The 16,044-nt window shown below is 40.8% G+C and overlaps 1 long non-coding RNA gene across 3 annotated transcripts in view; it reads left to right on the top strand.

Annotated features, from left to right (window-relative positions):
* The first annotated feature begins 367 nt into the window (after window positions 1-367).
* LOC150015473 (uncharacterized) overlaps window positions 368-16,044 on the top strand; it is a 29,634-nt gene continuing 13,957 nt past the window's right edge. The window contains exons 1-3 of one of the 3 annotated variants that reach the window (XR_016510000.1): window positions 368-623; window positions 2,584-2,708; window positions 7,259-7,316. This is a non-coding gene — a long non-coding RNA (uncharacterized LOC150015473). Of the gene's footprint in view, window positions 624-2,583; window positions 2,709-4,075; window positions 4,150-7,258; window positions 7,317-16,044 lie in introns of those variants that run through there. The other 2 variants (XR_016510002.1, XR_016510001.1) reach the window with 2 other exon arrangements.

The following is a 16,044-nucleotide window of genomic DNA, read 5'->3' as shown; positions in this document are numbered from 1 at the left end:
TAAGAGGTTGTGTACTTGTCCATAATCTTTTCGGAAAGCCCCATAAGGGCAGTTTAGAATGAGTGAGTGAGTGAGTGAATGAACTGGGCTTTTCCATTTATATTGTTGTGTTTGGGCGGGTGGGCAGGACTAGGAAAGACTTGGGTTCCTAATAGCTAATTTTGGAGAGGTGGTAGCAGCTGTCCCAATGTGAAGAGATTTGGATTGTTTATAGTGATCGAGGCAGCAGATATCCAAGGCCAAGTTCAAAGTACAATGTAATGAGTGTGAGTCAGAACACAGGTAGAAAACATCTACAGTGGGGCAGTCATGCAGCTCAGCAATTAAGACAGGATCAGGATGTCATTATAATGAAAGAAAGAAAAGGAGAGAGAAAGACAGAGGGAGAGAGAGAGAGAGATCCTGGAAGGCTTCACCAGCATGGCCCTGCCCAGAGAAACAATGCAGGAAGCCTGGAATTGAATATTTAAACAGCAGGCCCTTGGGCTGACAAGAGTCCTGGAGGTTGGGAGCTGGGAGCTGAGGCAAAGCCAGGAGGGAGGGGGGAGGCCAGTTCATGCTCAGGGAGCCTCAGGCTTCTCAAGGAAGAGTGCGCAAACTTGGGGCCTCAGAGGTTCCTTGAGGTAAGAAGGGAAGCCCCAGCTGAAGATGACATTGGTGAAGGAGCTTGGGGAGAGGCTAGCACTGACCAAGGTTAGACTCCCGCTGCTCACCACAGGCGGGTGCCATAAAAAAGACCCAAGTGCTCTTGATCTGTGGGTGTGAGTGACATACCTGGCTGGGCTGGGAGGGGATCCCTTCCTGCTCCTCTATGTTCCCCTCCTTCTCTCACTTAAAGGAATGGGGCTGGTTTAGCACCTGGTGGAGTTTAGACCTCTGTCCTGAATGTTACTGAGCAACTTGGATTTGGCTGGATGTAGGTGCTTAGTGACACATTTACTTTTGAAGTCAAAGTATGACAAGTTTGTAGTATTAGCTTTCAGTGAGTTCAAGTAGAACAAAGGTTATGTGGAAATTTCTGCCAAATTAAACCCATATACCTTCTCCAATACTTTTTAAAAAGTGTATTTTCAGATTTCAAAAAAATTACCTGTTACTCTTGGTAGTTGTTGATGTTTAAATTATATTTTTAGATAGGATGACTTAAGTGGCATGAAAGTACATCAGAAATTCCTTCCTTGCCTGCCTTCCTTCCTTCCTTCCTTCCTTCCTTCCTTCCTTCCTTCCTTCCTCCCTCCTTTCTTCATTGTATCGAGTGTCTGTTAGGAAGTGTACCCAGAGAGATGTAAAGCCCAGTGGTCTGCCCTCAGGAAAGAAAATGTTAACAGAGCAGCCAGATGGACGTACCTCTCAAAGATTCTTCCCGTTGTTAGGTGTTTGGTTAGATCTACTCTGTCCAATACTGCAGCCACTAGCCACATGAGGTTTTTGAGCATTTGAAGTGTGCCTAGTCCAAATTGAGATGTGCTGTGATTGTAACAAACATACTGGACCCAGAAGATTTAGCATAAAAGAGTGCAAAGTATCTCATTAATAATTTGAATATGATTGAATGTTCACATGATAATATTTTGGTTACATTGGGCTAAATCAATTATATTACTAAAATGAACTTCATCTATTTCTTTTTACTTTCTTTTAATGTGGCTACTAGAAATCATAAAATCACATATATGAATTCTCTTTCTATTGCACAGGGTGGGCTAGCATCCCCTCAGAGCTCTTCTTCTACTTTCTGTGGAAACTTGAAGATGTAAACTCTTTATATATGTAATGTACATATTACTATGTATTTACTATAGATATATACAAAGGAGCCTTAAAGATTTTATTCATCTAGGGCTTTTCATCATAAAGTTGGGATTCTTCCTCCCACCTGCAAGGGTGAAATTTTGGATAACAGTGGGTGTGTTAGAAAGGGTGTTGAGGTACTGGCTTGGGGTAGGGGCTGGCCACAGTGTGGGGTAGGTCACATGATCCCAGAGTGAAAGGGGAAGGATAGTGAGTGTGGGGAGAAAGATCCTGCACTAAAAGCAGGGAATTTGAGTTTTAGTGTTCCTTCTGCCACTCAGAGGAAAAGCTGAGAAAAAACACCTCTTATAAAAATGTAGTGTCTGTGCAGAATGGAGTCCTGGAGACTGAATGGGACTCCAAGCCCCAGGAGAGCAGACAGATGAGAACACTTTTATTCAGGTTTTAAAAGAAAAATAGAATTCCCTGAATATAGTGTCCCTAAACTCCTTGTAGCAGGGAGCTCACCAGGTTTAGGAAACATGCTAAAAAGTAAAACTAAGACAAACACATAGAAAGTGTTGTTCATAGCCAAGGACCCTGCAAGGCTGAACTAGAACACAAATTTACTGCCTATCAGTTTCCAGGCTGTCTCCCCCCAGGAGTCTGCATGTAAAATAAACCTTTGGCCCACTTAAGCGAGGTGTGATTAGCAGAAGCGCACAGGATTATGTTTATGGGTGCCTGGAGGATTCCTAAGCTGAGTGTTAGGGCAACCTAGGGGAAAAAATAAGTTCTCTCTCAGGTCTCATTTTGGAGACATTAATCCACTGTATTATTTAACTGCATTAGATGATCTTTTTGGTTTGATTTCAAATCTACAAAAATGAGGAAGTCAACTCTAGGGATGTGAATACAAGCTAATGCTTGAATCCTGAATCTCCTTCAAGAGTCTTTCTCCCTGGAAAAGAGTTTGGGTTAGTATCACCTTCAATGCTTATTTGTGTGTGTATGTGCGTGTGTGTGCGTGTGTGAGGATTTAAGCCATATGGTTGCTTTTACTTGAGTGGCACTGGTTATAAATACTTGGAGTATTTTTCATTTTCATTTCATTTCACATAGTAATTTCATTTTCAGTGCACATAATATCCTGCAAGAAGGATTGTGTTCACCACTTGTTCCTGTCCAACACTGAAAGCCTGCTCATACTAAACCATTCCATATCTCCCTAATCCTATTTCCACATATCGCCTGTCTAGCTTGTGCGGTAGTGTAGTAATTTGAGTTAATTCATAATAGGTGCTTGTGTATTATACTTCATAAGTAGAAAACAAAGGCAAGGGTTTAGACATTGTTCATTGTATGTTTTGAGAACACAGCTAAGAGCCCTGGGGTACAGTACAGTGAGACAACACCAGAAAAAAATAAGGAATTTTCTAATCTGGGGGAATTGTAATCTTAAATATAGACATTTTAGGTAAACACAAAGCAGAGAGGAAAATGGGTTGTACTTTCTCTTTTCTTTTGTCACAGCCACTTTCAGTCTTGATTGGCCCAGAAGTTGAGGTACTCCTGAGATCCAGTTGGATCCAGTTATAGCTGCATATCCACCCTTCCCTTTGTGGCGAACATTTGAGTGTAGAGGGTATTTATTTCTTGACCTTTTCTCTAGTTGCCAACTCATAACAGGTCCTAGTCAGCCTATCAACATTTCTTCTCTCAAGATTTCTCTTAATAGTTCAGGCACTGGAGACAGGTGGTTCAGTCCAAGTCTCACTTGTAAGCTATGAGACTTTGGTCAAATTCTCCACTCTTTCTTAGTCTTGTCTGTTAAATAAGCAAAATAATGGTGCCAGCTCACAGGGCTGGGTGAGGATTAAAGAGATTATTCACATAATGCCCTTAGCCCAGAGCCTGGCACTCAGTAACTCGTGGCTATATTTATTCTCTCTCCCCTGCCAGCCTCATCATCCTGGCTTCATAGAGAGCAGTGCACTCTGAAAGGGTACTCTGGGAAGCCTCAGCACCCGCACCCCTGGGAGTTTATGAGAAATGCAAATTTCCTGCCCCACCTCAGTCCTTCACAGTAAGACCGAACCTGGCAATCCTTGCCAACAGGCTCCCTGGGAGATTTGCATGCATGGTCAGTCTGAGAGGCACCCATCTGGAGCTCCTCAGGTGTGATTCTGCTCCCTGACTCTCACCTCGCTCTCTTGCCCTGCCCCACCTCATTCCTGGGAACAGTCCACATTGCAGGTGTGGGAAGAAACTGAGGTGGGTTCTGGGAAAGGGCTGTTGACTCAGTACTTCCGGATGGATAGGCAAAGGGTGTGGAGGATATTGGCCCATCCTTGCCTCAAGAGCAGCCAGCAGAGAGAACTGAAAAGCAATTTCTTTCTGAGTGTGCCCTGAAGGAAGGTAGGAGAATTAAACAGGCTCACAGGAGAGAGCGCCCATTCCTTTATAAAGGGGAGGCAAATCAGCTCTCTGATGCAGATTCAACAGCCAGGGTGCCACTGGAGGCTCTGTCCAGTCAAATGGGCTGCTCTCCCTACCCTCTCACCCCTCCCTTTCTGTCCACCCTAAGGGAGAGTGCTCTGTGTGGTCCCACTGCTATGCGTGGTTCCCTTCTCTGCTCTCTGGGAGACACTCCTACACCCCTTCCCCTCAGCAAACCTTGGCCCTTAGTGCCACCCATTTTGTGTCCTGGTTTTATTTACATATTTGCCTCACCTGGGAAATTGCACGCTCCCTCAGGCCGAGAATTTAGTCATCCCTCAATCACTATTTACCAGGCTTTTTCTGGGAGCTGGGGATACAGCTGAGAGCAAGGAGCAAAGCCAGCACCCCCAGTCCTTGTGACATTACCCAACAGGCTCTTCCCCACTGGTTTCCTTGCTTTCTTGCATTTCTCACATGTCCCCCAGATGGCATTTAGAAACACAAATCAGTTCTGGTTGGTGGCTCAGTTGGCTGGAGCATCATCTCATACTCCAAAAGATTCTGGGTTTGATCTCCAGTTGGGGCAATCATGGGAGGTAACTGATCCATGTTTCTCTCTCACATCTATGTTTTTCTCCACATCCACCTTCTTTCCCTCTAAACTCAATCAAAACATATCCTCAGGCGAGGATTAAACACACACACACACACACACACACACACACACACACACACACACACAAATCAGTTTAGCTCCTCACTTAAAATCCTCTAATGGTTTCCCATCACGTTTCGAATAAAATCCTCACACCTTTCCAGCCTCTAAAGCTCTATATGCTTCCACACTGTTCCCTTAGCCTCCAAAGCTAGTCCTGCTGAAGCCTTTCATCCCTTCCTCTTCCTGGAATGTTTTTCCTCAGGCTCCCAAGGCTTACTTCTTCCTTTTCCTCATCTGATCTCTCCATGTATATGACCCAGCCATCTCATTGTCCCACTCTCCCATTCTGGCTTTGTTTTCTTCATAGCATTTATTATTGCCTATTTATTACTATTATAGTACATAATCAGCCCTGGCTGGTTTGGCTCAGTGGATTGAGCGTCGGCCTGCGAGCTAAGTGTCGCTGGTTCGATCTTCCAGTCAGGGCACATCAGAGAAGGAAAACTCTGACTCCAAAAAACCTCCGCTGCCTTGCGGCATACCTCTTCAGGGGAAAGGCTAAGGGAGTGAACCCCAACAGAAAATCCGGAGCCAGAGTCCCTAAGGCGGTTTGACATTGTAGTCAACACCGGCAACTCCTGCGGCGCACCTGAAGCCAAGCTGTATTGACTCCGTCTTTCCCTTGGACCCTTCAGCTGCGAAGAGAGGGGGGGTCTGCTGCATGGGGAACAGCAGACCCTCCATATCACCCTGCCCAGGCTCTGTAGCTTCAGCTTCACTGGAGAGGACACTCCAGCATCATCGCAAGATGTCGATTCAACACGGGAGGAGATAGATACCGTGTCACTCCCGAGTTGGACTGCACAGCCATTCTCAGCAGTGCAGATAGACTCTTAAGAAGCTACACCATCGTCTCTCGAGACGGACGGCTGCCGCCGCCGACGAGTACATAATCCATTTTTTACTTGTTTCTTTGTCTCCCTAGAAAGTCCCTGGAGGTAGAAACTTAATCAGCCTTTACACTATTCTTCTATTCCCATGCCTAGATAGTGGCTGGCACCTAGTAGGACCTCAACTAATATTTGTTTAAATGAATGAATCAATGGACAAATCATCGGATTTGGAGTTTATAGAGTCATCAGATTCTGGATCATGGTGTCAATTCTTTCTCCTCTGCTCCGTCAGATGAGGTGGAGGCTAACATGATTCTCAGTCCTGAAGGTTCATTAGGTTATCAGTGATTGAACCCTGATGATGCTTGCTGGCATTATTACAAATAGCTTTAAGGGAAATTTGCTATTGACTATTAGCCTGAGAATAATAAACACTCATTGTTATTTCTCTTATAGTAAAGACACTACCTAAAGGGGTTTTGAAATATTCTTTAAAGTACAGATAGAAACACAACATGGGTTTGTCTCAGTTATTTGTCAGAAAGTACCAAGTCTGAGCAGATGAGTTTTCCATAATAAGAAAGTATCAATGGTCTTTATCCTAAAATTAAAACACAAATATGAAAGTTTTTGATAGAAGACTTTCTCATGGAGTAAAATGTTTATCTGCACCTACATCTTATGTTGTCTCCTTGAGTATGGTCCACAAAGGAGAGGTCTCTGTTTAAAGTTAGAGGAAAGGAAATGGTTCACAAGATTCACGTCTGTGTCCTCTTCTCTCTTTCATATTATTCTTTTTCTTCCCCTTTTTCTTACCTGTGACATGGCAATTTAAAACATTCCTTCTTAGCTTGTTGCTTTGAGGTCTCAAAGGGAAAAGTAAACAAACTTCAATCCTATTAGCAGAGTCTGTGTCTGACAGATGCTCACTTAAACAATCAAATACACTGGCAGACCTGCAAGGATGTTCCCATAGGATGGGTCAACAAGGAATTGACTTCCCAGTTCCCAACCCAGCACAATTCTTCCTGATTTCTGAGAAACTCTGTATGCTTGGATAATACAAAGAAGATTTTTAAAACATACCATTTTAACGTGTTGTGAAATCATATATCCGAGGAAGCAAGGAGATGGGATTATTAGATCATCAGGAGAGTGTTTCTTTGGCCTAACAAAGAAACCATTTTCCTTGTCATTTCTAGAAGCTTCTGAAAGAATTCTCCAAATTAACTCAAGTTGCCAGTGGCCTGCATGTCTTATGAGAACATCTTTCTTAGAAGAATTTGGGTCCCTGCTTTCCTTGTATATGAAGAAGCTTAATTTTGAGAAGGGCTATGTAGCTCCTATTAGCGATAATTCTTTTAGTTGCAAGTGACAAGAAACCTGATCTACTCAGGCTTAAGCAAAAATGAGAACGTGCTGGCTGGTGTAACCAAGCAGTCCTGCGAAGAGCGGGGTGGTGGCTTCAGGTAAGCCTATATTCAAGCCTCAAATGATACAACCCTGGCCATCTGTCTCTTTTTTCCCCCCTCAGGTCTGCCTTCTACTCAGTGAGCTTCCCCTTTGCAAGATGGCTGTCAACAGCTCTGAAGGTAAGGGTTCAAATACAGAAGGAAAAAGAGATCTTCAGCTTGGAAAGTCTCATTTTGTCTCATGATCTCTGATTGGACCAAGAACCTGCCCCTGAACCAATCCTATGGCTAGGGTTGTATGATATGCTGATTGGCTTAGACCCAAATCATGTGACCTACTCCAAAGACAGTTAACTTCACCCAAAGTGGGGTATCTGGAGAGAGTTACCAGGAGAAAAGGAAGACAAGCCAGACTGTCAAAGCAGTAGATTTTGCTACTATCTAGTTGCATTTTCATAGAGAATACATACAAATGGAATCAGTGGAACATATATAATTTCTATGGAATTTAATAAATATGATTATACTTTTGGGGGAGATTTAGCCAGAAGTTAAAGTTTCCTAACTGGCAAATTCACTGCAGGGTTTGGATTCAACAAATTTGAAGTGGGACCCATGGAGTTTGGTAAATCTGGTAAATCTGATTGTTTTAAAGATGATCCTAAATGATTTGGGAGATCAAATGGAGTTGGATATCCCCCTCTCCTAACCAAACACACACTGTTCTCCAGGGTGAGCTCCAACAAAGGTGTGTTGTAGTACAGTCTGTCTGTGTTTGAACCCGTTGCCCACAAGGTCAAGTCCAGACCTCTTAGCCTCCTGAGGGCTTGACTTATGCCACTTTTCCAGCTCAGTTCTAACTTTTCTTCTACATACACTTCTATATTTTTCTGACTGGAAAGTTGATCACCCCCAAATCCTCTATTCTGTTTCCACTTTTATATCCTTGCTTGTGACATTTTCTTCTGAAAGTTCTTATCTTCTACCTATTGAATTTCTAGCCATTATTGAAAATTCACCCTTTTGACATCTTCCCTGATCACCTAGTCAGAATTGATCTTCCATCTCTATTTTGGTCCAGATCTTGGATATCCTGCCTTGTGCTGCAGTGTTTCTGTGTGGGCTGCACTTCCCCCTTCACAACAATGAACCGCTGGAGGTCAGGGTCCATGCTGTCACTTGAGTCTTGAATCTTCACAGGCCCTACTATCAGGTCTTGTGCATAGGAGGCTCTCAATTTTTTTCTGTCATTTGGCTCAAAGTGTGAGTGAATTGAACCCTCAAACCTCTGCTTTCTTCCTCCTTCTCTTTGTATTTGGCATCTTATCTTTCCCAAGAAGGCTGTCCTTGGGAGCTCTAATGAACTTTAACTTGATTTGCTGACAAGGTCTTGAGGTGACAAGGCCTGTAGAAGTAATACTGCAGATTGCCTACATTTTAAGAGGAGGTTGTTGGGAGAGAAGAAATGTTAAAGTCAAGTGGTGAAGAAAAGCAGAAGAAGAGACCTGGGATACAGAATTCAAAGACTCTGTCCTTTCTGACAGCTCCTTTGTTTCCTGAATTACCTCTATTACAAAGTGAGGACAGAAGCATGTGACAATAAAAATACTAGGATAAAATTTAGGAGAACAGGTAGATATTCCTTTCTAAATAAGAGACGAAACCCAGAAATCATTCAAAGCGAATAAAGATGTATAGATTTGATCACAAAAATTAGAAATATCTGCATGGAAAAATATTCCTTAAAATTGATAAATAATAGGAGAAATAACTGAAAATACTCTTAACCATGGAAGTGTATTATTTGATAAATGTTTAAAATTTGATATGAAAAGACTAGCATCCCAAGAGAAAAATGGGCAAAGGCTATAAATAGGAAATTTATAGCAGAGAACATACAAATGGCCAGAGTGTATGAAAAGATGCCAAGTTTTACAGCAGTCAGGGCAACAAAAGTAAAATTCAGCAGATGTCAATTTTATCCATCCAATTTGCAGAATCTGAAACAATCGATAATACCCAGAACTGAGAGAGTTGGTATAATGGCTACCTTTCCATTGCTAGTGGAGGTATGAATTACTGTGTTTACCAAAGTTGTTTGAAAACATCTATGAAATAAATGACGGTTATAGCCTTTGATTGAACTGCTAATCCTATTTCTAGGAACCCAAGTATAAGTTTATAAAATGAAAGCACCAGGATGTAAGATTGCAGGTATAGGGTATTTCAGCTTTGTTTCAGGTAGAAGAAAAAAAGAAAAACTGAATATTCCATCATAAAGGAATATGCATTCATTCTATAACATCATGAAGTAATAAAAAGAATGAGTTAGATCTATATGTGGAAGGGGTGTAAACATATCTTATATATTGAAATACCACTTTTATAAAAAATTGATAGGGATAGAGAAAGAAACCCTTCCATATATATTTATATTTCTATATATTTATGAAACCATAGAGAAAGGTGTGAAGGTTATATGCCAAACTGTTACCGTTATGACCTCAGGGGGATGGGATTATAATAGGGTAGGCAGACTTGCCCTTTACTTTAAGAGGTGGTGGGCCTTAGGAGAGAGGACAAATGGAAGCTTGGCCCTATCTGCTCCTCTGCTGTTCACTCTAGCTCCCTTGTGCCCCTGAAGAGAACTTGTGCACATATGTGTTGGCATGCAGCCTACTCACACCCGACACATGCTCCTGCACTCTGGCAGTGCACTCCTTCTGGGCCAGTCTGGCCTAGGAGAGGGCTTGAGTTCATTTGGCAGGGAATTCGATTGTGGTATCCTTGGTACCTGGAGTATGGTCTAGAAGGAGAGTCACAGACTCCAGGTTGACATGCTGGTCCTGGGGACTGCTTTTTGCATTAGTGAGGATCAACCTTGTAGAGCAGAGGACTCAGGGCAGGGAGGGGTCCCAGCGGCCCAGGTCTAAGGGCAGGTACAGGGAACATACAGGGAACAGCAAAGATGATTAAATACTCATTCATGTATCTCTAAGTTATTTGACTCATTACAAAATAATTCAGTTATTAAAAAAAATAAAATATCTTAAATATATAAAAATAAGAATCAAAAGTCTAATAGGGAAAAATACACCCTGTTTAATTAATCTCTGATGGGAAAACATCAGCACCACGATAAATATGTAGGCAGGAGAAAGAGCTGTGAACAGCTACCAGTTTCTCACATCTCTTGACTCCACCTTGCCATCCTAATTTGTTAATTTCCTGTACAGCCACGGGGCATACAAGGCATTGGGTCAGTCACACATATATACGTACACAGTTTTGGGAAAGGGTGGTGCCTGTTTGGTTTATCCACCCATCAAATATTTAGTGAGGGCTCCTGTGTCAGGTACCGTTTCTGGTGTTAGGAAAGCGGCAAAGAATAAAATAGTAAAAATCTCTGCCCTCATGGAGACAGACATTAAACAAAATAAATGCATAAAGGCAAAGGTGTGTCAGAAAGTACTAAAAATAAAGCCAGGAAAGACGGAGGGTGGAGGACTGCAGTTTTACATGAAGTGGCCAGGAAGGTCTAACCTGGAATGAGACATGAATCCAAATCTATAGGAAATAAGGGAACCAGACTTGGGTTTGGGAAGAAAAATAGCTAAAGTGACAGATTTGTGCAGCTCATTTTTTTTCTTCTGGAATTGATTAAACAACACACCAGGCATGAATAAATGTGGAGAAAACTTACATGTATATTGCTAGGTGAAAGAAGCCAGTCGGAAGAGACTACATACCATACAATTCTGATTGCATGACGTTTTGTAAAAGGCAAAACTAGAGAGTGAAAAGGTCAGTGGTTGGAGAGGAGAGGGAGGAGGGTTGAATTGGTGGAGCACAGGGGACATTTAGAGGGGTGAAATCATTCTGTATGATACTGTAATGGTGGATACATGACATTATGCATTTGTCAAAACCTATAGAACTTTACAGCACAGAGATTGAAACTTAATGTATGGAAAGTTAATAAGAAAGTTCATTTAGGTCAGATGATCCCAGAAAGAAAGGCAAACTATGACGAGAGATTCTAACTGTATTCAACATGCATGAAACAAGCTCACTGAAGGGGGTAGAGGAAAAGGTGCTGACCTAAGTAATACTGCAAATGAGCAGTATGTAAGGCTGAAGGCAAAAGGAACTGCACATAAGCACTATACTTTAGCTGATAAAGTTGTTTCCCACAGTGTTGTGGTTATTAGTTCTGATACTGCTACACAGGTATAGAGGAACGGATATTAAATGAATGGATGGTGAGTGGTGTGAGCTAGGTTTCTTACTGTTGAAGACATCAGTTAAAAAATCATGTTCACTTAATGTAGATACAGATGGTTACTTATAGAAATATTTTTAGATATCTATATATAGAGTTGGGCAAAACCAGGTTTACAGTTGTGAGTATGCAAAACAGAGTTTATTCTTGTATTATTATTTATTAGTTATTGTGTCATTTTCCATATGAACAATTATACGTTTACTTTTGCCCTACCCTGTATATGACTTGGTATACTCACAAACTTTTGCCCTACCCTGTATATGACTTGGTATACTCACAAATATTTCTTTACTCTCTGAGCTGACATGACCTTAAAAAGATACCCCAGTATCAATGAGCACATCTAGTGCCACATTTCTTTTTAAAATTGAGGTGTAATTGACTTACAACATTACATGGTTTACAACCTAATGATTTGATATTTGTAAATATTACAAAATGATCACCACTAAAAGTCTAGTTATCATCCATCAACAAACATAATTATAATTTTCTTCTTGTGATGAAAACCTTTAAGATTTACTTTCTTAGCAACTTTTAAATATGCAATACAGTATTATTAACTATAGTCACCATACTGTACATTATGTTCCTTATGACTTACCTTATAGAACTTTGCAACTTCTGACTTCTTTTACCCATTATGCCCATCCCTCACTGCCTGCCTTTGGCAACCACTAATCTGTTCTCTGTATTTATGAAATTTTTTTCATTTGCTTGGGTTTTTAAAATTAGATTTCACCAGTAAGAGAGAGCATACTGTATTTGTCTTTATCTCTGTGTCTTAGTTCACATAGCATAGTGCCCTCAAAGTCCATTCATATTGTTGCAATAGTAAGATTTTCTTCCAGAAAAATATTCTGTTGTACATATACACCACATTTTCTTTCTTCATTCATCTGTTGATGGACACTTAGCTTATGTCCATATCTTTGTTATTGTAAATAATGTTGCAATGAACATGAGGGAGCATATATTTTTTTAAATTAGTGTTTTCATTTAATTTTTGTTGATAAATAACCAGACGTGGGATTGCTGGATCATATAGTAATTCTATTTTTAAGTTTTTGAGGACCTTCCATACTGCTTTTCACAGTGGCTTTACAATTTACATTCCCACCAATAGTGCACGTGTTCCCTTTTCTCCACATCCTCATCAGCTTGTGTCATCTATTGTCTTTTTTTCATTTTTATTGTCTTTTTCTATTACCATTTATCCCCCTTATGCCCTCTTCCACATTTTTTTATATTTTTTTCAGTATATTTTATTGATTATGTTGTTACAGTTGTCCCAATTTCTTTCCCCTTTGCTCCCCTCTTCCCAGTAATCCTCTTCCCTCCAGCAATCCCAAACCCCTTAGTTCATGTCCATGGATTGTGTATATAAGTTCTTTGGCTTCACCTTTTCCTATATTATTCTTAATTTCCCCCTGTCTATGTTGTACCAACCAATTATGCTTCTTAACCCCTGCACCATTTCCCCACTTCTCCCCCTGCCCCCTCCCAGCTGATAACCCTCCAAATGATCCCCATACCTATGATTCTGTTCTTATTCTAGTTTGCTTGGTTGGATTTTGTTTTTATTTTTTAGATTCAGTTGTTGATGGTTGTGAGTTTGTTGTCATTTTAATGTTCATAGCTTTGATCTTCTTTTTCTGAAGTAAGTTCCTTTAACATTTCATATAATAATGGCTTGGTGATGATGAACTCCTTTAGCTTTACCTTGTTTGGGAAGCACTTTATCTGCCCTTTCATTCTAAATGATAGCTTTGCTGGATAGAGTCATTTGGTTGTAGGTCCTTGCTTTTCATCGCATTGAATACTTCTTGCCCATCCCTTCTTGCCTGCAAAATGTATTTTGAGAAATCAGCTGATAGACTTACAGGTACCCCTTTGTAGGTAACTCTGCTTTTCTCTTGCTGCTCCTAAGATTCTCTCTTTATCTTGAACCTTTGGCATTTTAATTATTTTGCGTTTTGGTGTGGTCCTCAGGGTCTAGCTTATTTGAGAATCTCTGTGCTTCCTGAACTTGTATGTCTATTTTCTTTGCCAAATTTGGGAAGTTTTTCTTTATTATTTTTTCGCATAAGCTTTTGATTTCTTGCTCTTCCTCTTCTCCTCCCATCACCCCTGTGATTCGAATGTTGGCACGTTTAAAGTTGTCCCAGAGATGTCTAAGCCTCTCCTCATTTTTTTCAATTCTTGTTTCCTCATTCTGTACTGATCGACTGTTTTTTTCTTCCCTCTGTTCCAAGTCATTGACTTGAACCCCAGTTTCCTTCCTTTCACCATTGGTTTCATGTGGATTTTCCTTCATTTCACTTAGCATAGCCTTCACTTCTTCCCTTCTGCATTTGCCAAACTTAAGCATATCTGTCAAGCCTGTGAGCATCTTTATCACCAGTGTTTTGAATTCTGCATCTGTTAGGTTCTCTATCTCCTCATTTGTTAGGTTGGCTATCTCCTCATTGCTTAGTTCTCTCACTGGAATCTTGATCCATTCCCTCTTTTGGGCCATATTTCTCTATCTCCTCATCCTGGCAGGCACCTGTGTTTTTTTTGCCTCTGTGTCTTAGGTAAAGTAGTTGCACCTGTTACATTGTAAGGGGTGGGACCTTAGGTATTCGTCAGTACAAGGTGACTTGTTAAATCACATTGTGGCACTCTAGGTGGAGGAGAGGTCTGAGAGGGAATAGTGTCACTTGCTCAGCACTCGTCCCTTTTCCAGGTGCTTCTGCTTCCTCTATGGGACTGGTGCCCTTCTAGCTGTTGCTTTGGTCCTCATTCTCAGAGTGGTGGGTCTGCAGATGTTCTAGGACCATGGAGGTCCCTTAAACAAGTGGACTCTGCTGAGAGACTGGCAGTTTCTGCCTCTGCCCCAACCTCCACTGGTTTTTACAGTGAGAAGCAATGAGGCTTTATTTTCCCTGGTGCTGGAACCATGAGCTATGATGTCTGATCTGGTGCTGGGAGTGCTCCCCAGGTGTCCCTCCCTACTTTTTAAAATGTGTGACTGCACTTTCTGCTGGCCTCCCACTGCTGCCCCTGCTGTCTCCACCACACTGCTTCTTCTCTGCCCCAGCTCTGCTCCTCTTACCTGTTTGGATGAGTATTTCTTCTTTATATCTTTGTTTGTTGGACTTCCATGCAGCTCAGTTTTTGGGAACTTCTGGTTGTCTCTAGTTTTGAGATAGTTGTATTTCTTCTTAGGTGTGGAGAGAGACTCAGTGTGTCTGTCTAGGCCTCCATCTTGGCCGGAAGTCTCTTTTTCATTTTTGCTCGACCTCTCCACCCCCGCCACAAACTCTGTCCCCCCAGAGCTGTCAGCCTGCTCTCTATCTATGACTCTGTTTCTATTTTGCTTGTTAGTTCAGTTTGTTCTTTAGATTCAGTATATGACTGAAATCATATGGCATTTGTCTTTCTCTGACTGTCTTATAACACTTAGCATAATGTTCTCCAGGTCCATCCATGCTGTCACAAATGGTAAAAATATTTTTTTACAGCTGAATAGTATTCCATTGTGTAAATGTACCATGACTTTTTTATTCACTCATTTAGTGATGGACACTTGGGCTGCTTCCAAGTCTTGGCTATTTATTGTAAATAATGCTGCAATGAAAATAGGGGTGTATATATTCTTTCAAATTAGTGTTTTGGGTTTCTTGGGATAAATTCTTAGAAGTGGAATCTGCTGATTCATAAGGCAATTTTATTTTTAATTTTTTGAAGTAACTTCTTATGGCTTTCCACAGTGACTGCACCAGTCTGCATTCCCAACAGTTCATGAGGCTTCCTTTTTCTGCACATCTTCACCAGCCCTTATTGTTTGTTGATTTATTGATAATAGCCATCCTGACAGGTGTGGCTTTAATTTCCATTTCTCTAATGATTAGTGATGTTGAGCATCTTTTCATATGTTTGTTGGCCATCTGAATGTCCTCTTTGGAGAAGTGCCTATTCAGGTCCTCTGCCCATATTTTAAATTGGATTGTTTGTCTTTTTGGTGTTGAGTTTTATAAGTTCTTTATAAATTTTGGATATTAACCCCTTACTAGATGTATCGACAGATATCTTTTCCCATTCAGTGGGTTGTTTTTTCATTTTATTGATGTTTTCCTTTGCTGTACAAAAACTTTTTAGTTTGATATAGTCCCATTTGTTTCTTTTTTTTTCTTCTTTTTTTTGCTTGAGAACATCATATATATAATGCTATGAGAAATTTCTAAGGTTTTACCACCTATGTTTTCTAAGATTTTTATTGCTTTGAGTCTAACATTTAAGTCTTTAACCCATTTTGAATTTGTTCTTGTGTATGGCATAAAGAGGTGGTCTAGTTTCATTTCTCTGTACAATTTTCCCAACACCATTTATTGAATAAACTATATTTCACCCATTGTATGTTTTTGCCTCCTCTGTCAGATATTAATTGACTATAAAGGCTTAGATTTACTTCTGGCTCTATTCTGTTCTATTGATTTATATGTCTGTTTTTATGCTAATACCATGTTGTTTTTGATAACCATGGCCTTATAGTATATTTTGATATTAGGTAGTGTGATTCTTACAACTTCATTCTTCTTTCCTAAGATTGCTGTGTCTATTCTGGGTCTTTTGTGGTTC

The sequence above is a fragment of the Furipterus horrens genome, unplaced genomic scaffold (genome assembly GCF_987537825.1).
Source record: "Furipterus horrens unplaced genomic scaffold, mFurHor1.1.pri manual_scaffold_3, whole genome shotgun sequence".
Lineage (NCBI taxonomy): Eukaryota > Metazoa > Chordata > Mammalia > Chiroptera > Furipteridae > Furipterus > Furipterus horrens.
This window is presented reverse-complemented; position numbering and strand designations above follow the sequence as displayed.